The following is a 26,546-nucleotide window of genomic DNA, read 5'->3' on the forward strand; positions in this document are numbered from 1 at the left end:
GCTCCAGCATTAAAAGCCCGAGCCGAAGATTTTAATTGTCGGTATAGCCTACGAAGGGCAATAAAGCTATTAGAACATTCTGCCACTAGAAGGCAGAATGTTTTAATAATTAAAACAAAGTTCTCAGGGAGCCAGAAGGGATTAGCATCCCCTCCAGCTCTGTGAGGCCTTTGTTCACAGCCATTGCTGTAAACAAAGAACATTGGAATGTTGACACACCAGGCTTTTACTAGCCAGAGAAAGCCCAGAGCACTCCATTGTCTCCAATTGAGCTCCCAACATTCCAATGTTCTAATGGTATTTATGACTTGAACAATGTTTCATTCTTCTATCCTATGCTACACATGGCACACTTAGATTATTTCAGAATAAATTTATTTGTAGCAAAGTGAGGACTGCAAAAGAAGCCTTGGACTTTGTTATGGCTCCAACTTTTTCTTCCTATTGGTATTGTGTTTTTCAATTTTTATTTATTTTCATATTAATGTTTTATTGTTGTGTTTATTGAACTTCAGTAGAAGCCATGATTAAATACATAATCACATGAACAATACATATATCTCACAAGTGCTGTTTCAGGGTCTCCATGGTTTTGTAAGTTTGCTTTTCTGTTCTTTGATTTTGAATACTATCCAAAATACTCCCAGCAAAACAAACATCTGTAATCTCCTCCTATACCTCAAACCCTTCTAAAATGATATAACTCATCTGGATATTGAGCTTATCAAATCTGAGTACCGTATCATGCTGTTTTTAAGTTTCAGTCACTTTGCCGTCTCCTGGAATATGCCTTGACCGCTAGCTGTTGCCACCTTTGGAAAGACAAGTTTACAAAATGAATAACTGTCAGCCAAATGGAATGGAAATAGTCTTCAGACTTGAAACACCAGTGGTAAACAATAGTATCCACCACAGGTGCTGCCCTTGAACCTCATACTGCCCATCAATCTAAAGGAAAGGTCTCACAATCTACTTCTGCCTTTTTCCCATTATATGAAAATACTGGAGGGATGGACCTTAGAAAGAGACACAATACATGCACTGAGTATTGTTAAAAACACCTTAACAGTGATAACGCGTCCTTTTATGTTAATTTATTACACATTAGGACTCGTTTTAGGCCAATTAATCATTTGACCCAGTTGAGAGACACCGTAGGACGAGATAGCTGATCAATATGTCAATCAAAATATCAATAATGTCATCAATATTTATCACAACAATACATTTCACTTTGGTCAAAGACATTAATCAAATTGTCGACGCAACCATGACCTTGCAGCCATGAATAACCACACCATTTAATAGAATTTTATGAACTTTATTCCCTATTAGTTACAATCTAAGATTAAGTGCGTCAATCTTAAAGCCAAGAAACACAACAGCATAGTCACAATATGGCAACTTTGGTAAGATTCAATAAGGCAAGAATCATGAATATTAGAATATAACACGACGTAAACATAGATCAGAATATAGCAGAGTGTCAAATACACATCAGTTCAACATAGCATAATGTCAGTCATTTGTCTATTTGCAATTTGATGATCACCTGTCCAAACCGCTAATTAGCATTGGCATGTTGGGCTTCATGCAAACAATTTAGAACACCAATTTGGAAAACATCTAGCTATGGTCTCTGTCAAAATGCAAGCAGTTGGTACCTAGAAAGGAAAAGCAAACAGACAAATTACAAATTGCATTGTCATAATTACCCTCCAAGGATTAGGTCAGCGCACAGATTCAGTCTTCGTCTTCAGGACATCAGTCAAAACGCCATCAGTCAAAGCTCAACGAAAGGGCATAAGGGGCACTTCCCTCTTAAGGAGGAAAAGTGTAAATGGGCCGTCTATGGGTGAGGATGGTTTTAATAAGTCTCAAAGTCACCAAACAGAATGACAGAGTTTCTGGATAAAATCAATAGCATTCCCTACCTAATTTTAATGACCCTTTTGTGACGTGGGTTTTCATCCCTTTTTCGTAGTACATTCCCCCAAAATTCTACTGGACACTTACTATACCCCACTATCTTTCCCCTATCAAATTTAGCATTTGGTAATCCCAATTGTCACCGCACATTAGTTCATGGTTCTTTGATTGGTCTTCATAATTGACGTCTTCGGAGGTGGCACATCCGGCGTTACTTCACTCTTTGGCACGTCCTTTGGGTCAGCAGATTCATTGTCCATCGGTCTAAGTGACCTTGTACATTTCATTAATCTACATTTGTTTCAATTTGCTCATACTTTTTAAACCAAGGTACCGAATATGCGCTTGGGAATGGAATTAACATAGATACATTCGTCTTCGAAGTTGAAGAAAAAGAACATTTGCAGGGTCATGGCCCTTTGCGAGTCAGCACACTGGAAAAACAGAAAAATGCATTTAATATGAGAGCTGAGCAGCTAAATCTTGCAGCTCACGCTAACTGAAGGCCTATAAAGATTTTCAACATCGATGTAGTAACATAAATGTTAATATAAGCTTAATTAAACATAACATAAACATTTTATTCATCATTATTAATTTGCGTATACATTGGTGGCCATTTACTGTGGTCACAATTCAGGTGCACGTTTAAGCAATTCGCTATTATTATAGTTTTCTATGCAGCATCATCACATATTGATATAAACATTTTGTTTTAATATAGGTTAAGTAAGCTACGCTCTCTCAGTCCCTCCTCTGATGACGCTCGTCATCACACAAACCTTTCCCTTTAACCTTTCATTTTAAATGTTTCACTTTACGCATAATGCGCATTTCAACATCTTGTCCCTTATGTGAACTTTCCCAAATTTCATTGAACATTTTCTCTCTTTCACTTTCTTCATTTCTCCTGGTTCTTTTGGTCCAATTTCTCTTAATTTTATCATTAATTTTGCATGCCCCCCATAATCCTAATAGACAGGCCAGAACAATTAATAGACCCATTAGTATTTTCGCAAGTACCCCATTCCAAATGTTGGTAAACCAGCTCCCTACTCTGGCAATTCCCTTTCCAAATTTCTCCCAAACTCCAGGTTCCTTCAAATCCTTCAAATCTGCACTATCTCTAGTTAGGTTAGTAAGCATACTTCTAATCTTTTTACTATTGTCCGGAATCAATGAGCAGCAATGGCACTCGTTGAGCATCTTGCAGACCCCTCCACTCTTTGCTAAAAGAATGTCTAAAGCAAGCCGATTTTGAAGAGTCATAGCTCTTTCTGCAGCAAGTTCAGTATCCATCAGGAGTATAGCCCCTGTAAAATTTGTCAGCATGTTATCCACAATAGTAGACAACTCTTGAATCTTCATAGAATTCAAGATAACCCCTACTGAAGGGATTATAGCTCCAAATATATCACCAATGACAGCAGCCACTGATTCTCGTTTTTGTCTAGGATGTTGTAATTCAGACGTTTTAGGTATTTGCTTTAAGTCATCAATCTGGTAAATCTTTGGGAAAACTATTCCCAAATAGCATGTCCCATACCATCCCTTAGGGAGACGGTAATAAGCATTAAGTCAACAGATATAATAGATCCCAGGGATCGCTGGATCCTGTCCATTCAACATAAATGTCCATTTAAACCTGAAAAAAAAACACATGTCTACATTCACCCGTTCCCATAAACAAATTGTCCTGCTCAGATTTCGGCCTATATATACAAAGCCTACCTACATGTAATGCATCTATAGCTAGTTTGCCTTGTGTTTTGATTGCCGTGTAAGCATAATCATTTGCATATGTGCGTTTTTCTAACCCTTTTTCTAATCTTTCTTTTAATGCTTTGCGTCTATCATCAGTATGATCTAAAAAGCTTTTCTCTACAGGTGATAGTAAGCAGGTCAGATTGTTGCGATGTGCATAAGCAGTTCCAAATGTAAGCGTCTGCTCAAAAAATCCTCTAACTATTTTTATATCATGTTCCTTTGCTAACTTGTTCAAAAATTCAATCACAGGCACAAAGGAAAACACAACATTCAGATTTGAATAAAAGTATTGCACATGCTCTTGATTATAGAATCTGGTTAGTAGCAAACTACAACTAATCCCGTATGTTAAAGGAAGGGTATGGTAGGTAACCCCTTCTTGCACAGATGAAGGAATCTTGGTACACACATAACAGTCTTTCGCATCCATGGTTTCTACATACTCATTCAGTAAGCGATAGAAAACATTAGTAGAAGGTTCCCCTTTTGAATTAATTCCCTCATGCAAGTGTCATCTTGCTCAAACTTCTCCCATGGTGTTAGTGTTGTAGTTTCAGGTTTTGAAGTAGCGTTAATAGTCTTTTTCTCCAACCACGGCATTCCCACAATCACTCCCACAATTATTATTGCACACACAATACCTATTATAAGGCTTAACCAACCACACACCTTACTTCCCTTGTTACTACCTCTATTATAAGCCATGTCTGTATAGAATCAGATAGTAGAATAACAATCAACTCGAGGATGATATAGAACTTTTTTTTTCTCTCTTGCTCTCTGCATGTATTTACAGCGTTTTCACTCGTTCCAGGACCCCCTTTGTCAAATCAGGTTAGCAACTTGTCATAATCAGGTTTCTCAAAGTCAAATCAGGTTCTAATGTCACATCCGGTAATTTATAAGTCTCTTTCTTTCGTTTTCAGTTTCGATTTTTAACAAAGTCTTTCCTTTAAGTTAATTCAGGTACCGTAGTATTGACCTGGTACTTCTCGATCAAAACAGAATGCTAGGAATTCTTGTTGCCATTCAGATGTTGTAGCATACGCCCATTCAGGACCTGTATATCTTCTGTTTGCGACTCTCTTTCTCTTTAACCTGCGTTCACCTTGCAGTTCTCCTTCACTTAGATCTTCCACTCGGGATGTATCAGTTTCCTCTATTATTGTTTCATCTAGTATGCTTCTTATCCTCAAAAGTGGTTTCTCTGGCCAGTTATCACCCTTATGCGTCTTCTTCCGATATATCTTTTCAGGACGCTGGACAGCACCCTCCTCTTGTGGTATGGTGTTTTCACTTGATGGACCTGCAGCTGGTTCAGGAGATGCCGGTACACTCTGATCTCTTTCTATTATTTCCCCTTCTTCTTCTTCTTCTTGATCGGTAACGGGTTCAAGTTCTAACCCGTATCCGTCTATTTCTGGGAGAACCTGTCCTTGACTTAGTTCTCCTGCTGCCTCTACTGAGATAGGCACTCTGTCACCTCTCTCGAACTCATTCACTGTTTGAGGGACGAGGCTGTTCTCAGTTGGCTCTCCTGCAGTCTCAGTTCCTTCTTGGCTGCTTTCTGGCCCTGAGACTTCTCTTCCTGGAACTGTTTTGCCGGAAACTTCAAGTTCCTCATCAGTTGGGCACGTTACCTTTTTTGTGTGACTGGCATGTACACAATTTGGAACGCCTGCACATTTCACAGCAGTGGTTGTTGTCAAGATTACTTGATACGGCCCTTTCCAACGTGGCTCCAAACACGACTTTCTCATGTGCTTCTTGACAACCACCCAGTCACCGGCCTGTAGGGTGTGACCTGGATCTCCAATCGGTGGCAATGTGTTAGCCTCAACCTGGTGAGAGAAAGAGCGACTCACGTCAGCTAAACCTTTGCCGTAGTCCAACATCATATCATCTGTGATATTCACTAGAGCATTCGCAGGTACTGCTGGCAACCTCATAGCACTGCCCATGAGGATCTCATGGGGGGACAGTCCTGTTTTCTTATCAGGGGTGTTCCTCATTGACACCTGCACTAAGGGCAATGCATCTGGCCATTTCATATTGGTAGCTGCGCACATCTTTGCCATTCTTGATTTCAGAGTACCATTCATTTGCTCTACTAGTCCTGATACTTCAGGGCGGTAGCTACAATGCAGCTTTTGTTCGATGTCTAGTGCGGCACACAGAAGTTTAATCACCTCATTGTCAAAGTGTCTGCCCCTATCTGATTCTATAGAGACCGGAAACCCGAACCTTGGTATTAGTTCCCTAAGTAGCAGCTTTGCAACTGTGTGACTGTCATTTCTACGTGTGGGGTAGGCTTCAATCCAGTGACTGAAAACACACACAATCACCAACACGTACTTCAATCCTCCACAAACAGGCATCTCAATGAAATCCATTTGCATTTTGCTGAAAGGACCACCTGCTCTCCCAATGTGGCTCAAAGTTACCACAGTCCCTTTTCCGGCATTCATCTGTTGACAGATGATGCATCTGTGACAGGTAACCTCTGCGGCGTGTCTGAATTTTGGGTTAAACCAATCGATTTTGAATGACCTGATCATTGCATCTCTCCCAAGGTGAGCCTGTCCATGGTATAGCCTAGCGAATTGTGACAGAAGGCTGTTTGGCAAAACTAATTTCCCATCCTCTGAGACCCACAAATGATCAGCCCTCTGTACACATTGCATTCTTTGCCAGGAGCGTTTTTCATCTTTGCTAGCACGACCCTGTAATGTCTTTAGCTCATCTAAGGTATCAACCACCCTTAATGCAAGGTTCAAACATGTATCATTTTCAGTTTCCTGTAACAGTTCCCATTGTTCCTTGAACGATATACAGTTCAATGCGCAAAACCTTGCGACTTGATCTGCATAACCGTTTCCTATGTACACAAAGTCTTGTGACTTAACGTCAGCATTGCATTTTACCACGGCAATTTCAAGAGGTAACTGAATCGCATGCAACAAATCCTTTATTTGTTCACCATTTTTTACAGGAGAACCAGAAGAGGTCATGAAACCTCTCTGCGACCACAGTTGGCCAAAATCATGTACAATTCCGAATCTATATCTGCTGTCAGTATAGATAGTGACTCTCAGATTCACAGCTGCGTGGCATGCCTTAGTAAGGGCAAATAATTCTGCCACTTGTGCGGAAAACACTTTCTCGAGCCAGGAAGCTTCAATGATACCAGCTATGGTACATACAGCGTAACCAGCCCTCAGTGTTAAGATGGAATCTCTTAAACAAGACCCATCAACAAACATGATACAATAATTTTCTTTCAGCTGTGTGTCTTGAATATCTGCTCGTGGTTTGGTACATAATTCTGTTACCTCAAGACAATCATGCTCAAATTCTTCCTCATTGTTAATTTCTGTATTCTCAGCAGGAAGTAAAGTTGCCGGGTTCAATACAGTACATGGTTTCAGTGAAACATTAGTTGACCCCAGTATGATTGTCTCATATTTGGTAAGTCAAGCATTTGTCATGTGCTGTGTTTTAGTTTGAGTCAACAAAATTTCAACTGAATGCGGAACCATTACTGTTAGGGGGTATCCCATGACTATGCCTTCACACTGTGTGAGGCTCTGACCAACTGCTGCAACTGCGCGCAAACATCCCAGTAAGGCTGCTGCGACGGGGTCCAAGGTAGCTGAAAAATACGCTACAGGACGATTTGCACCTCCATGGACCTGTGTCAAGACAGACAAAGAACAAGCATCACGTTCATGACAAAACAGTAGAAAATTCTTCGTATAATCAGGCATACCTAACGCTGGTGCCCTACACATGCACTCTCTCAATTCCATGAATGACTCAAGCTCTTCTTCGGACAAGGCTATGGTATATGGCTCATCCTTGATCTCTTTGCCTTTCAGTTTTATCAAAGGTTTTGAGATAATCGAGAAGTTGGGTATCCACTGGCGACAGTAGCCCACCATTCCCAGGAACATTCTTACATCACTTTTTGTCGTTGGGGGGTTCATTTGCAAAATGGCTGTTATTCTTTCCTTTGATATCCTTCTGGACCCTCTTTCAATTAGATGTCCTAGGTATTTCACCTCTTTCTGACAGTATTGCTGCTTCTTGGGTGACACCTTGTGTCCATTCTTTCCCAAATGATTCAGTAAGGCAATTGTATCATATTTACAGTTATCCCTTGTTTTGGATGCAATCAGCAAGTCATCGATGTACTGCACTAAGGTCGAGTTAAAAGGCAGTACTAAGGATTCCAAATCCTTTTTCAATATCTGATTAAAGATGGATGGTGATTCAGAAAACCCTTGAGGAATTCTGCACCAACTGTACACCTTATCCAGAAATTTGAAGCTGAACAAAAATGGACTGTCCTCGTGAAGAGGTATCGAAAAGAATTCTTGTGACAAGTCTATAACGGTGAACCATTCAGCATCACACGGAACCTGAAACATGATTACTGCTGGATTGGGCACTATGGGGCAACATTTTACCACAATCTCATTTATTTTTCTCAAATCCTGCACAATTCGAACTTTCCCACAGGGCTTTTTCAGACCCATTATTGGAGAATTACATGGACTGCTCAAGACTTCCTTTCAGACTCCTTGTTTTAGAAAATCTGCAATTATTTGTGACACTTCAATGAGAACATCTTGTGCCATATGATATTGTGGCACCTGAGGAAACACTGCATTTGGCTTCACTTGTACTCTAACTGGTTCCACACCTTTTATTAGTCCCACTTCCTTTCCTGTCAGATCCCACACTTTCTCTGTCATTGTTCCCTGTAACTCGACAGCTAGGTCAATCATTGTAAGCATCGGAAACAAGGTAATCAAAGGATAATCCTCATTTGCCGTCCCCGTCTCTTCCTCTGAGAACTGACCTTCGCCTCCTTCATCATCACTATTTGTCTGTACTCCGATTCCATCATTGGAACAGGTAATCGAACATTTTGGGGGTTATTCTAACTTTGGAGGAGTGTAAATCCGTCCCAAAAGTGACGGTAAAGTGACGGATATACCACCAGCCGTATTACGAGTTCCATAGGATATAATGGACTCGTAATACGGCTGGTGGTAAATCCGTCACTTTTCCGTCACTTTTGGGACGGATTAACACCTCCTCCAAAGTTAGAATAACCCCCTTTGTCTTGCACAGTAAGTCCCTTCCCAGTAAGGATACTGGACTTGAATCACAGACTACAAATCTATGCAGTCCCTGGAAGTTGCTGATCTCAACTTGCACTGTATCTGTAATCGGGTTTGTCAGGTACTGGTTTGCTACTCCGACTACCCTTATGGTACGCCCCGAAAGTGGTAGTTTCGGAACCTCTGCACTCATGACTGTAGAGCATGTAGCTCCAGTATGGACCAAAAATGAGACTTTGTAACCCATTACCTTCCCCTCCATATAGGGACCCCTCTGGTCCACTTCTAGGGATGCTGCAAGCCTGCACTCTTCACTATCTGAGCTATCATCCGACCATTCTTCATTCATGCCATTTTCACCTCGTAATGGGAATTGCTGTACTGTATTATTTTGACTCATTACCTGACCTGTGACCTGTTGAGCAAGCATGACCTGCTGCTGTCCCATTGGAGCCATTGGTAATTGCATTTGTTGTCTAGGTACCATGGGAACCTGCTGTTGTACTGGCTGCATCTGCGCTGGCTGAAAATGTGGCATATGCATCTGCTGCATGGGCTGTACCCCTTGCATCTGTACCAGGTTATTGTGAAAATTTGGATTTTGATGTCTCAGTTTTGAGCCTCTTACATTTTGCAATGTACCGACATTAGTGCTTTGTTGAACGACACCATCCTGTACCACATTCGGGCACTCCCATTTCCAGTGCCCCACGCCCCCGCACGCGTGACATGGTGACATCTTTTTCACCCCTTGTGTGTCATTTTGAACCACAACGGTAATCAAGTCTGGACCGCGATTCACGAACCCTCGGCCTCGACCTCTCGGTTGCGTCTGAAACACACCATTCATTTGCGGCTGCTGCTGTATCATCTGCTGGACTCCATTTCCCTGTATTCCTGCCTGTGCAGCCCTTATCTGCATCACCATCACTTTCTCTTTCAGCTTTTTCTGCTTTAACTCAATTTCGTCGCTACAATATTTTGCATACTGCAACACCTCATCAATTGGCTTCGCTTGCCAACAAATCAAATGATTCTTAATCATTTGACTGACCTCTGGTTTCAGCCCTTCAACAAATCTGAACACAAGATGGTTCATGTCCTTCGGCTCAATGGTCTCAGTACCACTGTAATGTTTGAATGCTTTTAACAACCTCTCTTAGTAAGCATGTATTGATTCCTTAACCTCCTGTGAGGTCCGGTCAATCTTCTGCCAATCAGTCACCTTCGGCGACACTTTTTGTTTCAAAAACTCAATCACCTTATAATAGTACTTCATTACCTCCTCAGAGGGAGCTCTGGTCACCTTATCCCTTGCCGGCTCCTTCGTCAGCCAATCTACCCCTCTCTTACACTCGAGCCATAAATCAGGCGGAACAATGATCACGAACAAGGTATTCAAGTCTTCCCAGAGACACTTCGCAAGCTTCACAAACCTATCTGTTTGCTGATACCACTCGATCGGCTTCTCCCTCAATCTGGGATAATCGTTAGTAAAGGATAGGATGTCTCCTCTGGACCACGGTACATGTACTAAAACACAACCAGCTGTTTCTCTCATGGGTAGTATTTTTACTGATTCTGTATCGGGTGAGGCTTTGGTCTGACTTGACCCTGGACTGTCACCTTTTTCCTTATCTCTTTTCTTTGCCCATCTGCCTTCTCATTTTTCTAATGCCCCCCAAATTTGCGCACTTTGCAATAGTTCTTTTAAGTGTGCCTTCATTCCGGCAGACCTCATGTGCTCAAAATCTTTCAAATGTCTGTAACTTCTTTTCAAATGTTTAGTGTTTTCAATGTCAATATTGTATTTGTCTGCCAGGTTTGCTAATCTCTGATGCACCTTGCCCACTTCTTTGGTAATTTTGGGGCACAGGAATCTCAGTTCTGCTTCAGTGTAGGACTCTAATCTGTTTACCCACATCGTACCTTCCACTAATTCAGCAGCTTCCACTCCCAGTCTCAAAAAAAGTTAGGTAATCATCTTGCCCTACCTTTTCCGATTCCATTGCAGTCAATGTAGTCTTTTGTGCAGTATAAGTTTTCTCTAGCCATTCATTTAGCTGCTGCACTGTAAAACCTTGCAGTGAAATGTTCCCTGCATGTATCATTGGCGACTGTGAGGTGTTCGTACTCATCGTCTGTGGAGTTAAAACCCTTAACCCTGCCTGACGCATTGCTTCTAAGGGTGCTTCTACTGGGCTAAGGTCTGTTAAGGGCCTCGGCTTTTCGACTGCTTGTTCTCCTGGAGCCATTATCTGGGGAGTTCCCATCGACCCTCCTCTTATCGCATCTTGGGTCATTACTCCCTGATCACATACGCCAGATTTGCCTTGTGCATACAATGGCACTGGTGGACCGACAGTAATTGCTAATGATATTGCGGCAGGTGTCTGACCTGGTCCCAAACTCCGTGGAGCAATAACTCCATACGTCTGTTCCAAAGTACCCGGGACAGGTAATAATGGAGGACCAGCTACCGGGTTGTACCCAGGTATTAATTGTGGTTGCGGCTGGGACCAAAATTTCGGAGTTGACTCGATCTGTACTAACCTAGATTTTGTATATATCGAGTCTGGCGGTACTATCAGATTTGTAGTAGTCTCAAGTACTGGGACGTCTGGATAGATTCTCTGTATCTGTGGTGGAGGTTGGACTGTATCTGCATGTCTGGCACAGTGGGTACACTGACACCATTCTGTATCAAAGTTGTATCACTAGTCTGTACCGTATCAGTAACTCCCTTCTCCTGCGTCTGGTTCCCAGGACCCACGCTAGTGCTTGGAACACTGTCGCTCACCGCATAGGGTGGCGGGCGATCATGTAATGATCGGTCCATGAATTCTTCATCGTCTGAATCTTCTTCCTCTTCCCAAGGTCTCTTATTCTCTTTAGACTTACTAGAGTCCTTATCTGTTTTACAGGAGGCTTTCTTTCCCTGTGACTCTTCTCCCTGAGCTATTGCTGGGAAGAATTTTAATCTGTCAACAATTCCCCGTCTCCACATTTTGTTCTCGTTATCCCACCTAGCTTCTTCATAAGATTTTTCTTCCCTTTTTAATCTTCTCTGGAACCTTTCTTGTCTATGTTTAAGAGCCATTAAGTCCCAAATCGCTAAAGCCTCATATTGAGCTGGCCTCGGAGGTGGTTTTTGTGTACTTAACATCAACCTTAAATTCTCTAGCACCTTTGGATTGAATGTCCCATGTTCTGGGAACGCCAAACATCCCTCTTTCTCTGTTAATTTGCGCCACTGTTTCATCCATAAACAAGGCACGACACCCTTCTCCTCCATAACCATGTAAGCTGGAGTACCCTCAGGCGGTGTAGGATCCCCATCAGTTGCCATAATATACGCGTCTCCTTTCAGAGCACTCTTAAAAGCCTTGACAAAATTCATCTTTGCGTTTTCTGTTATTTGTATTTAATCAGAAAGTGACTTTAATTCCCAGGACACTCTTCACCCACCTTTCTCAACCTATTGCCTCTCACGGACGGCAGCCAATCCATGCGTGACCCCTCTCGGCAACTGACCTATCTCAGCGCGGCACCACTGACGTCACACTCACACACTGCAGCTGACAAAGTCTTGCGGCTCGTCCACCCCTCACTGAATTCACACAAACTAATGCAAAATTATTGCGAGCACCTTTAATGACAACACATATCCGCCGGTTTACTACAGGAAGGGTAACACATTCGCTTCAGAACTTTACAGAGATTTCACTTGAAGCCTCGGCCACTACTCTCTCCTTCTCAGTCCCCGCATACGCAAGCAGAATTCGACTCGCAAATTCTACTCTCGACTTGTCAATGGTTTGCCCTAGAGCACTTTAGAGCTTGCCAAATCTCCATCGAAGGTTTCACACATACACTTTGACTCAAACTCGACTTGTCAACCATGCCCAATTGACCTATTAAACCGCACAGATTACAACATAAACTCAAGTGTCTCCTACACTTGTCAATATACTCTGGAGGCTTAGACCACGACGGGTCCGTACAAAAACAACAAACCACGTGGATAATTTTGAGCACAAAGCGCCACACTCATGTGAAGTACGCCGACTTCCCTACTCTCATACCGCGGAGTACGCCCACTCCTTCTAAAACAACATTTACCTGACCTAGATACACACAGATTTCACCAATCACATGCAAAAAGGCATAAGCTGAGCAAGTGCAAAACCTTATACCACACACATTATGACGCCAAGAACATCCCCAACTCACTTAGGCAGGCTCCAAGATCCCGGGAAAGTCATGGTGAACTTAGAAACCCGTCATACCTCCAATTTGCATTCTCACAGAAAAACAAATTTAAACAATGATTCTTCGTCCTAGGGCCCCAAAGGGCCAAACCGTCGCTCTGCTACCAGAACTGATAACGCGTCCTTTTATGTTAATTTATTACACATTAGGACTTGTTTTAGGCCAATGAATCTTTTGACCCAGTTGAGAGACACCGTAGGACGAGATAGCTGGTCAATATGTCAATCAACATATCAACAATGTCATCAATATTTATCAGAACAATACTTTTCAGTTTGGTCAAAGACATTAATCAAATTGTCGATGCAACCATGACCTTGCAGCCATGAATAGAATTTTATGAACTTTATTCCCTAATAGTTACAATCTAAGATTAAGTGCGTCAATCTTAAAGCCAAGAAACACAACAGCATAGTTACGATATGGCAACTTTGGTAAGATTTCAATAAGGCAAGAATCATGAACATTAGAATATAACACGACGTAAACATAGATCAGAATATAGCAGAGTGTCAAATACATGTCAGTTCAACATAGCATAATGTCAGTCATTTGTCTATTTGCAATTTGATGATCACCTGTCCTAACCCCTAATTAGCATTAGCATGTTGGGCTTCATGCAAACAATTTAGAACACCAATTTGGAAAACATCTAGCTATGGTCTCTGTCAAAAAGCAAGCAGTTGGTACCTAGAAAGGAAAAGCAAACAGACAAATTACAAATTGCATTGTCATAATTACCCTCCAAGGATTAGGTCAGCGAACAGATTCAGTCTTCGTCTTCAGGACATCAGTCAAAACGCCATCAGTCAAAGCTCAACTAAAGGGCATAAGGGGCACTTCCCTCTTAAGGAGGAAAAGTGTAAATGGGCCGTCTATGGGTGAGGATGGTTTTAATAAGTCTCAAAGTCACCAAACAGAGTGACAGAGTTTCTGGATAAAATCAATAGGATTCCCTACCTAATTCTAATGACCCTCCTGTGACATGGGTTTTTATCCCTTTTTCGTAGTACATTCCCCCAAAATTCTATTGGACACTTACTATACCCCACTATCTTTAGCCTATCAAATTTAGCATTTGGTAATCCCAATTGTCACCCCACATTAGTTCATGGTTCTTTGATTGGTCTTCATAATTGACGTCTTTAGAGGTGGCACATCGGGCGTTCCTTCACTCTTTGGCACGTCCTTTGGGTCAGCAGATTCATTGTCCATCGGTCTAAGTGAACTTGTACATTTCATTAATCTACATTTGTTTCAATTTGCTCATACTTTTTAAACCAAGGCACCGAATATGCGCTTGGGAACGGAATTAACATAGGTACATTCGTCTTCGAAGTTGAAGAAAAAGAACAGCACACTAAAAAAATAGAAAAATGCATTTAATATGAGAGATGGGCAGCTAAATCTTGCAGCTAATGCTAACTTAAGGCCTATAAAGATTTTCAATATCGATGTAGTAACATAAATGTTAATATAAGCTTAATTAAACATAGCATAAACATTTTATTCATCATTATTAATTTGCGTATACATTGGTGGCCATTTACTGTGGTCACAATTCAGGTGCACGTTTAAGCAATTCACTATTATTATAGTTTTCTATGCAGCATCATCACATATTGATATAAACATTTTGTTTTAATATAGGTTAAGTAAGCTACGCTTTCTCAACAGGACCCCTGACAAAGTGAGCAGCATCAACACAAGGCTTAACAACTTATCCTGACTTTACCGAGATATGCTGGGAATAAATATTGAATTACAAACCCGAGCATGTTCCCCAATACACTGACATTCCCCTGGGAAGGCTAGTACCTAACCCAGGTATATCAAACTAATTTCCATCCCAGTTGTGGCCTAGTTTACTAGTTGGAAATAGGAGATATTGTTTTTAATCCTTTCCTTGTCATTTATGCAAAACGTGTGCTCTTGGGCAGTCACCTTGTAACTTTATTCTGCTGCCCCTGTTTGACCAAGGTTCTGAGTATTTAGTTTTAAAAAAATATATATATTTTATTAACATTTTGTTATTTTACATTTGTATGACTGTTCATGTTAACATCGTGCACTTATTATACATGACCATTTAACAATTCACATTTGTAATGTGCATTTCTTTTGGTTCGTTGTTTATTACTTTGATGTTGTTAACAATTTTTATGTGTATGTTTGGTCCTAATTTCAGTAAACTGTGCTCATTGACATACTATATTGTGTTCCTTGCTTCATTACACTATTGTTTTGGAGCTAATAACCAAACAATGAACTTGAATCCATTCTAAGTTATAACTTAGGGGAGAAAAAGAAGGAAGAAAAAGGGGGGGGGAATAACGATAAATAAGCGATGGTAATAGAAGGAAAAGAAAAGGGAAAAAGGAAAGAAAACAAAAAAAACATAAGAGGTCAATTTTACGTCTTTGTGTGGGTGGAACTTGTAGTTGTTGGTATTTAAGGCACGAGAGCATAGCAACTTTGGAGGAGGGGGCCAGTCCAGGGCGCATCAGTGTACAGAGGGGACGGCAGACCACTCACGCCATTCGCTGTTTCTAATAGTGGAATAGGAGTTAGCGGCTCGATTGTCTTCATATTGCTACCCTCTGTGTGGTCTATTTATAATTTTGGCCATCTTTGGGCACCTATTTGGGAATTTTCCCCACTTGGTCAACTTCCTTGGGTGTGCTAGTCATTACCTGTTATTACTTCGGGGTTCGCTAATCTCTTGAGTATACCATCCCAGCTCGTCATTAAGTCTTCCCACCCCGGGGCAATGGGAACCCGGCGGATGCCCTTGACCTCCTCTGCCTTTAGGACCTGTAGTTCAGCCCTAGACCATCCTGTAACATCCCCTTTCCAGTCAGCCAGTGTAGGGTGGCCTGAGGCCTTCCAGCCCTTCGAAATTAGTCTCTTGTAAAGGGCCAGGGACAGGTCCAGGAAACGTCCCCCCACCTTCCTGCATAGTGCAACCGGTCTGAGACCCAGTAAGCACAGCTCAGGGGTGAGTCGCAACTCCGTCCCAAGTAGTTCAGATAGAAAAGGCAGTATCTCCCTCCAACCAGACTGAAGCACCGGACATCTCCACACCATGTGGTCGAAATCTGCATCTCCCCCCCCCACACCTCGGGCATGTCCTAGGGACCCCCCCATATATACGGAACAGTCTGTGGGGTGTGAGGTACGTCCTGTGTAGATAATTGTATTGGATGTATCTTAACCGCGTGTTACGTGAGATCACCCGGGGATAAGCCAGTGTTTTGATCCACTCTGAGTCAGACAAATCCCGCCCAATCGTGTTCTCCCATTGTTCTCTCAAGGACTGTAAATGGTCTAAAGCTGCCTCAACCTGGGCCCGGTATATTTTGGCGATCAGATGTGGTTCCTCCCCTGATGTCAGCAGTAGGTGCAGGACCCCGTGGGCAGCGGGCTCCACATTTATTGTGTCCCAGTGAACTTTAGGAGTGTGCACTAACTTCCCGAAAAGCAAAAATTGACCCCGGGGAACACCCCCTCCCGTTAGGTCAGCAAATCCCTTCAGTACACCCCCTCGAAGAGCCCACCCACTGTCTCTATTCCAGCAGTCGACCAAGGGCCAAGCCCCAGATTTCCCGGTCCCTTCCACCCGGACTCCAGGGCAAGTACCGACAGTGGCAAAGCTGGAGAGTATGGCGGGCCCACTCCCACCCTTTTCGTACACCTTTTCCAGCATGTCATCACGACATTTATCATTATATTGTTCCCAGGGAGGGCTATTTTCCTGTTTGCCATGCATGCCGCAATCCATGCCGTATCTGTTACCCCCTGGGCAGTACGTAAATCCAGACGTCCCCTGCCCGCCAACCAGCCGGACACCCACTGTAGCTGGGATGCCAAGTAGTATGCCTCAAAGTCAGGGGCTCCCAGTCCTCCCATGCGGGACGGCCTACAGATAGTCGTTGGTGCAGTGCGTCTAGGTCCATCGTCCCATATTAGTTCTCTGAGCAACGCATTCAAGTCGCGGAACCATGCCTGGGGGATCAGCAGTGGTAAGTTGGCAAAATAGTAGAGAAGTCGGGGAAGCATGATCATCTTGGACAGTGCCATTCTGGCCATCACTGATAATTTCAGAGAGCGCCAAAACCCCACCAAGGACCGCAAGGATCGGAGCGCTTTGCCAAGGTTACCCTCTCTTAGGTCTCCCAATTCGTGGAATATTTGAATACCCAGGTACTTAAAGGTCTGTGGGGCCAATTTCAAGTCTATCAGACATACTGCTGGGTGCATGTAACCAGACGTCAAGGGAAACACATATGTTTTGCCGCAGTTAAGACGTAGTCCCGATACCTCCCCAAAGTCCTCTAGAACCTCTAGGGCCCAAGGGAGACTGCTCACTCCGTCTCTGAGATAGATCAGTATGTCATCTGCATACAGAGAGATAATGTGCTCAATTGGCCCCCATTCAATCCCCTTACCCACACCTTCTACTCGTAACCAGGCCGCAAGAGGCTCTATCGCCAGGGCAAACAACAACAGGGATAGGGGGCACCCCTGTCTGGTTCCACGGAACACCGGGTATGCACTAGAGATTGTTCTACCCGTCTTTACCCTTGCTAGTGGGGACGAGTATAACAGGTCCACCCATCTAACCCAGCTCTCCCCCAGGCCCATTTTTAACATTGCCGCCCTCAGGTAGTCCTACCTGATTGAGTCAAAGGCCTTCTCAAAATCCACCGCCAATAGGGTCCCAGCTGGTGGTTTCTATTCGTCGGGCATGTGTAAGATGGAGAAAATTAGTCTAAGATTTAGGGAGGTGCTACGACCAGGAATGAAGCCGTTCTGGTCATCATGTATCAGTGTGGGCATATGGGGGAGCAGTCGGTTGGCCATGATCTTGCTGAGGATCTTGAAGTCGCTGTTTAGCATCGATAACGGGCGGAAGTCAGCCACTGATGCCTCCCTATTGGTTGTTTTGGGGAGTGGCACTACCAGCGCTTCACGCAGCGTGTACGGTAGTTCTGCACTCTGTGCCGCCTCCGCATACATCTCTACCAATCTGGGGACTAATAAGGACTTATATTTTTTATAAAAATCCATAGGAAGACTGTCCATGCCAGGGGTCTTCCCAGGGGCCAGCTGCGCTATTGCATCGCTTATCTCTTCCGTAGTCACCGGCCCCCCCAAACTGTCCCTGTCCTCTAGGTTCAGCACCGGTAGGGGGATCTGTGTCAAAAAATTGTCAAGTGTTCCCGTCTCCAGCCTGGCAGGCCTCCTGTACAAGTGCATATAATAATCTCTAAATGCGTCATTAATGGGGCCTGGGCTGAGTCTACGAATACCCCCTCTGTCCAATACGCTTGTGATGGGTTCGCTGTCTCCATTCGGGCGTACTAGCCATGCCAAGAGTTTACCCGATCTTCCCTCTTCTAACTGTAGGGATGCCAGGTATCTTTGCATGCTATGGCATCTGAGCCGTTCTTCAACTTGGGAGTGTTCTCTGCGTGCGCGGTCATACTCTTCATCTACTTGTGCTACAGGGCCCTGTCTCAGTTCCCCCTCGTGTATGACCTTCTCCAGGGCATTTAGTTCCCTCTCTAGTGTGCGCCTCACCCCTGCAGATTGCCCTAGGCAGTAACCCCTCGTCACCACTTTGAGTGTCTCCCATTCCATGGCTCTGGAAGTGGTGGATCCCTTATTGGCTTCAATGTGTTCTGTAAGGTGGCAGCGCAGCGCCTCCCTGTACGCCTGGTCCTCGAGCGCCGCGGGGGCCAGTCTCCATGACGGTATGGGGGGTCTGTCCTGTGATACCCTCAACATCAACAGTAGAGGATTATGATCCGATATTGTATGGGCAAGGTATTCAGAGTTGGTCACACCTCGAGCCAGTCCCGCAGTGCAGGCCATCCTATCAATTCTGGTGTGCACCTGGTGGAGGCCCGAGTAAAACGAGTAGTCCCTGACGGTCGGGTGCCGCAACCGCCAGACATCCACTAGCCCCCAAGTACCCAGCCACTCAACTAGTCTTTGTGCTGTCTTAGTTGATGTTGCCCCTTGCAGTGGCAGGGTGAACCTGTCCATGTTTATGTCTAATACTACGTTAAAGTCTCCTCCTATTAGTACTTTCCCTGTGTGTTGGCGAGTGAGGTGTCTAGATAGACCCGTCATAAATGAAATTTGGTCCTGATTAGGGGCGTAAATGCAACTCAGAACCAACTGGAACCCATGTAACTTCCCCTCCAATATGATAAACCTTCCCTCTTTATCTATGTTGGAGGAATCAATCGTCAGGGGGACCCCCGCCCTAATCCAAATCAGAACACCTCTTGCATAAGCTGAATATTCTGTAGCAAACACCTGTCCCCTCCACCTCCGTCTTTGTTTTTCTCCCTCTCCCGGTGCCAGGAAAGAATTCTATGTCTCTTGGCCAGAGTGCCCATCCCCCTGACATTCCAGGTTATGATATTGTGGTCTGCCATCTTATTCTTAAAGCCTGATGGATGTGGGCCTGGCACGCCCGGGATCCTGATTGACCCCCCCGCAAGCTCGTACCTTCACTGTGGTCGGTCCACTCCACACATGTAGCCGATTTAACTCTTAACTGCAAACCCCAACCCCAGGGCGCCTCCGGAACTGTAGGTTGCCCAGAAAATTGTGCAACAGTGCAACTTGTTCAAACACATTACTGCAATACTCGCCAGCCGAATCGGACAGGCGAGAGTCAAGTCAGGGGGGGCGGCCAGGTCTGGAGGGGCCACACGTTCACTCGGCTCATCTTGTCGCTTGGCGCCAGCGCAGGCCAAATCTATCCAAATTTGTCAGCTGTTTGCAGGGTCACCCTCGGTGCACAAGCCAAACTTCCGGAGCCACCAGCAGAGGATACCATTGTGTCATCTGACTCTTCTTCAGAACCCTCTTGGGGGGACGCCTCTCCACCCACTCGCGCCGCCGCCTCCAGGGCCGCCCTCCTGCCCGTCTCTCTCTGTGTCCGCATTGGCGTCAGTTGTGGGCGATCTCTGGACCTCTTCCCCCTCGGGGCCTGGCGGGTCCCGCCCGCTCCAGGATTCTCTCGCGCAGGTCGTGCCGTTTGTGACCCATGCCGCTCAAGCCATTCCCATGCCTCCTCTGGGGTTTGGAAGAACATGGACTTCCCCTCCGCAATCACTCGTAGTCTTGCTGGGTAAAGCAGCGAGTACTGTATCCCCTCGTCTCGCAGGGCTCTTTTAATCGCAAGGAATGAGGTGCGCTTGTTCTGGACCTCCAGAGTGAAGTCAGGGAATAGTGTCACTTCCCCGTTGGCTACTTTAAACGGGACCAATTCCCTGGCTTTCTGTAGGAGGATGTCCCTGTCTCTGTAGTGCAGGAGTTTAGCGATTACAGCACACGGAGGCCTACCAGGAGCAAGAGGTCTCGACGGCACACGATGCGCTCGCTCCAATGTATAGAAGGGGGTCAGGCACCCCGGTGCGACAACCGTGCTCAGTCACTTCTCCAGGAATTCCACCATGTTCGTCCCCTCGGTCCCCTCGGGTAGGCCCACCATGCACACATTGTTCCTCCTGTTTCTTCCCTCCGCATCTTCAGCCCGTTGTTCAAGCCTTGCCACCCTGTCAGCCAGAGAGGTTACCTCCGCCGCCACGTCTTTCTGTTTCGGCACGACATCAGACAGAATTGTTTCCGTTTCTTTAACTCTGTCGGACAGTTTATGGTGATCAGCTCTCAGGAGGCCCACCTCTATTGCCACTTGGTTGATGTTGCGTTGCAGTGTTGATTTTGTGTCCTAAATAGCTCCCAGTATCTTGTCTAGGGTGTCTTGCACTTTGGCTTGTGACTGGTTCTGTAAGGCCGTCTCACTGTCCCCAGGCGGTGCCAGGGGGTCCATGGCTTTGTTCTTATGTCGGTCAGGCAGGGGGATATGCCCCAGGGGGGCCCGGCACGTGGACCGAGCGTTTGTGCTGCCTGTTTCTAATTCGTCCACTCGCTTCGGTCTCAGCTGCCTTAACCACCGATCACGGGTAGTCCAGGTCGGGCCCCAGGTGTCCCGACAGCCATTTCCAGCGCCCAGTCTCAGTGAACGACTGCCACCTGCTTCCGTTCTGGATCATCTGTGCGCTCTTTTCACTAGGCCCCACTCCGCCGACCGGTGTCAAGCACACGCCACACGCCACAACCGTAGTTTGGTTGTCTCCCCACGCAGGGCCCTCACCCTCTCCTAGGTGCTTCTTCCGTGTCCGTGGTGATTCTCTTGGCTGCGCCCGGTATCCACAGTCAGGAGTCGGTGGTGCCCTCGGGTCTCCAGCATCTCCCCAGTTCTACCATGCTAGGTAGCCAGTCGCAATCTCTTCGCTTGGCGCGCTCCCCCCGAGGGGCAACTCCTGGGGGCCGACACCCCCCCAGCGGCTCCCCAGGTGGCCTCCTCAACGCCGCCTTGGATCTCCTGCGTGCCGCCGGGACTCCGCTCCATGTGTTTGAGCCGGCCCTGGAGGTATCAGGGCTGTGCCCGCTCCGCCGACTCCAAGAGGAAGAAAAAATATTTATTGGGGCAAGGACCCACCAAGGCCATCCGCACCCGCCGGGCGCCCCGGGCTCTTCAGCCCAGCTGTGAGACCCGAGTGCGGCCGCCGCTGAGCGCGGGCCGCCCACTCCGCTCCCAACGCGGCCCGCGTCTTCACCTGGGGCTGCAGCTCCAAACGAAGGGAGGGGTCGCAGGCCTCCTCTCGCGTTGGGCGGTCCGATCCAGCCTGTAGCCCACTCCGGGACCGCGTCAAGGCTCAGCTGCACCGCTGGTACGTCCGTCATTCTGCGCCTGCACCTGGAGGAGGGACGGCCTGGGCTGGCGCGATTTTTAGGAGATTTTCAGCCGGCCCTTCCGGAGCTAGTCATTTAAGCGTGCGCCATGTTCCGGACCACGGTCACGCCCCCCCCAGGTTCTGAATATTTAGAATGAACTTAAAAGACGTTAGTAATTTAGTGTTAAAAAAGAAACTGCACTTGGTTACCACTTGATCACTATTTTAGCATCTTGGTTGGTATTTCATGACATGATAGGTAAAAAAAATTCAGAATCATCATATATTTGTGACCTTTAAAAATAAATAAAGAAATGGTAAAATAAGAACTAAAAACATATCAGAAGTATTCTGGCATTTTTCACAATACCCTACATGATTAAAGCAGCATAATTGTTTTAAAAGAGTATTCAGAGTATTTTACACAAACTGTTAAGTACTATCCCCTGGTCCTTCATAAATGTTAAAGCACATACCTATACCCAGTAGTTTACTCTGAGCAAGGTGGCAACTCTAAGACCTGTATGCCACCTCGGTTCTCTCCTCCTGGTCTCTGTGCCTTATCTTGTTATACATCTTTATTTCCTCCTCTCTTCCAGCTCTCGATAGGTAAGACAGATCCGTTTCCGCCTCAATGCTTCTGTAACTTATGATGTCACATCTTCCCCTGCTTTGTGAAAACGAGAAGAGAGTTCACATCTTTTCAGTGAACTGCTGAGGTTATTTGATGATTAAGAACAGAGTTGGCTTCACAGACATAGAGTAGTAAGCAGATGCCCAGGTGTTGTTGCATGTGGAGCCACTGTCCAACACAAATGGATTGTGTGGTGTCCTACTCATATCTCATTGGAAGCTGCCTTCTTTATTATGGACAGGCCTAGGCAGGATATCAGTTTCAAATGCAATCAGATTACTATGGGCAGGGGTACATGCCTGTTCATTCCAGTCCCAACTTCTTCTCCACAATCCATTCTCCTGAAAACTCCCTGTTGTCATGAACTGATTGCCATGAGTCGTTAGCCAAGTAAGGTGAAAATGCATCTTGGGCACTTTGATACAGCACTGCCATTTCGATACATGTACTCTGCCTATCGTGCATTGGAATTGAGGAGAGACAATGAGCTTTCCAACATCTGTCTTGTGACACTGTCCTCTAACTGTTGTTTGACTCTTCCTGCAATGGTTGCACATTATGCATAATTATAAATACAAAGTATTATGCAGTAAGCAAATGTGTCAGTGTGTCTAGAGAGTATAGCATCGTAGGGGTTTGGCCTAACCAACCTACCCCATCACAATGTCTAGGAGAGAGGAGGAAAAAGAGAAGCATAAGGAGGAAAGACAGATACTCCATGAGGAGAGAAGAGGCAGGTTGCTGGGCTTGATATTGGCAAAAGGAGGCACATGTAATGAGAAGGTGAAGATCATACTCCTCCTCATGAGAGTCTGCTGTGTATTTGTAGAACACAATGAAGTGGTATCAAACCTCTGCAGATCTGCTGTGTATTTGTAGAACACAATGAAGTGGTATCAAACCTCTGCAGATCTGAGTAGGGACCATTGTTGGCAGAAGCCAATTCTGCTTGTGCCACTTGCTGCTTTATGCCTTATCCATCATCATTTGCCTCCGAATCCCTGCTGAATATGTGTAGTACTGATCCATTTTGGGAGCCCACCCGCCTATGCTACTCACTACTCTGAATCTGAGTATATCTTCATTTGGCCACCTGCTGCCTGCCACCACCCACCTGTTTTTGAGTCCAAGGGTCGGTGCCACCTATCTTGGACCCATTTAGCTGCCTACCTGCCACCATCACTTGATCACGGGTGAGTGCTGCCTAGAGGACACAACTGATTCGCCTTGCCTCTTGTGTGCTGTTGCGGTATAGCATTTGCTGCTTGTCAATATCATGGCCTTACAAGGCCCACCTTAAGGCACAACCTTTACATCTGTGATAGCCCTGTGAAAGCTGAACTGCTGCTTTCTAGGAGGACACAAGATCCCTAGCAGCTATATTTGAACCTGGTGCCCAAACAAAATTATCACTAAAGTATACAAAAAATTAATGGATGAAATGCTTGAATTAATCTTAGCCCCTGGTAAATCTCAGCCCAACCCAGTCCAAAATTTCAGCATGTCGATTCTGCTGCCCAATAAACCATACTGGAGCTACACAAGCCCTTTTTGAATCACCTATGAGGGTGTGAAAGCTAGGTGGCCATCTTGGAATCAAGCACTATGCAGAAAAGGAGTCCGTGGCAATCTAGGTACCAGGCAGTGCATTCTTCATGATTAAAAGATACATTTAGGATGAAAATAAAAACGTGAAACAACTAACAAAGGAACAATGAACTACACATCAAGCATTGAAGTAAGATCAAAGTAAAGAACCAATAAGGTGAGAGAGACATGCAAAGTAAGGAGTAGCTCACCTGAAAAGAGTACATCAACAACAAAGTGAGAATCACTCCTACAACAAAGTAATTGAAACTGAAAAACAATACATGATACAGTGACTTGCTACCTTAGAAAAATATCAACTATTTGTTTTTGTTTTGCTATTTTAGAACAGCCAAGAGCTGGTCGATGAAAAAGAATGTGTGTATAATTGTCAGGATTCTTTTATAAGCAAACTCTGTTTGCTTTAACAATTATTCCAAATTATGTAGATTGCTCTCAAGTACTTTTGTAGTATTTTCTTTATGTGTTTGCTGTTTTAGGGTTACGTTTCAGAAGACAAAAAATATCAGATTTAACTTATTTTCAGTCTGGAGGGACTGTCAGGCCAGGGTGAGGACCTATTCCTAGTTCCAAAGTCTCAACGGGACACCTGCATCTAGTCATCACAAGAAAAAGAGGACTATGACCATGAACCACATCTTCTTCTGACTTTGTCGCTGAATCATCTCCTAGGACTTGCAGCTGCACACACCCTTTGCAGTTTGGGTTGCAACCTCCCTACTGACGGCTGCTGAACCAGACTCACCTGCTCCATCTGCCTAAGTATAATCAGCTTTGCTCTTATGCACTCTGCGGTCTACAAACATATCAGATGATGAGGGAATATCAAGCTCCACAATATGAAAGTCACCTCTTTTCAATGTATCTGACTCCCAGATGCTGGGCTGATAACATGGCATAAGATTCTTGATCTCTACTGACTGGTCATCTGTAAGAAACACACTGATGAACAAGCCCTGAACATTTTCCTAAATTTAGAAAACATTAAATAGTACAAACTGTTGAAGTGTCTCAAGATGCTTAATCCCAGGCATAACATTGACTATGAAAGGTACACCTTCAACACTTTTAGGCCCTGTGTACTTCATGGCCCATTCTGTGACTCACCATCTGTTGCTGATCTTACTTTTTTCCATTTGAACATACTCCCCAAGACCTTCTGGCCCTAGACTATGTAGTAATATCTTCTTATTCCTTCAAGCAGAAAACTCTTCTGTGCCTTTCTCTTCTAGTGCAGAAATATAGTTAATAAAATACTCCTTCCACTCAGGCCACTTCATGTGGGGTTCACCTGTTAATGGTAAAAAATGGCATAGCTGGAGTCAGAGTAAAGGTTTGGGCACACATGGTTAATCACAAGTATATATATATAACCAGTAATACACACTGGATGTGGCCCCTACCTAATAGCTAAGTGTCAATCATGGTAATGTTTCTGAATTGACCTAAAACATGAATAACTACACCACCAACATACTTATAATTTTCTTTAAAAAAAAAACAACACAGACTTTAAATGTCAAAGTAACTATAGTAGTTGCTTAAAAGTCAGTTTATGCCTCAACTGTAAGGTGTACACATCACCGTTGAATGTACAGGAGAACTCTGTTCTATGTCAGGTCTGGAGGCTTTGGATTATGCTTTCTCTTTTATTTACTTATCAAGCACAGCAGCCAATAAAAAACATAACTACATTTCCCATGAGACCAAAACAGCCTCCATATGACCCACCAGTCAGGGCCCACCATATACTACATAGTCCTTAACAAACATAGTCCGTCCTCTTTGTTTGCTGCTTACACAGAGCTAAGTACATTTTGATTAATTCTTTGTCCTTATACATTTACTGTTGTTGAGTACGCTGCGTGGCTTATTGTCTTCACGCACTTGCAAATTTCATGCTACGGTGACACGTTCACTTTAGCGCCAGGATTCTGCTTTCCATCTCAACTCAGTTTTATTGTAGGCTGGTGAGGAACGGATTGGGGAGGCCACGCGACTCTGTTGAGCAGTCATCTTTCTGCTGCGGGTCTTGCGCATGCGCACAGCTCTGTTTTAGGCTGTTTGTGCATATGCGATTCCCCGGCAGCAAAGACCACCAAGAACTCTGAGTGCCTCCTGCGTAACACCGGGAGGGGCTGCAAGAATACGGCAGAGCCTTGCTCTAGGGGATTTTGGTCCCCCTCCTCCTGCTTTTAATGGTAGTTACCGGCAAGGGCCGTTTAAGTGCCCTGTGAGCACCTTCGTGTCTCCCCCAAGATAATTGAAGTGCAGTAGAATAATTGGACCTCTACTCACTTTGAAGGAAAGAATTTGCACTATGGGAAATATGCTGCAGGACAGTATGATCAGCTTATGGAAGAGCGCCTAGTGGAAGCTTTAGACTTCCATGTTCAGTATTCAGTTAATAAATCATTGGTTAAATCATTCCGCCCGTTTGCGCAACCT

Source organism: Pleurodeles waltl, chromosome 3_1 (assembly GCF_031143425.1).
Source record: "Pleurodeles waltl isolate 20211129_DDA chromosome 3_1, aPleWal1.hap1.20221129, whole genome shotgun sequence".
Lineage (NCBI taxonomy): Eukaryota > Metazoa > Chordata > Amphibia > Caudata > Salamandridae > Pleurodeles > Pleurodeles waltl.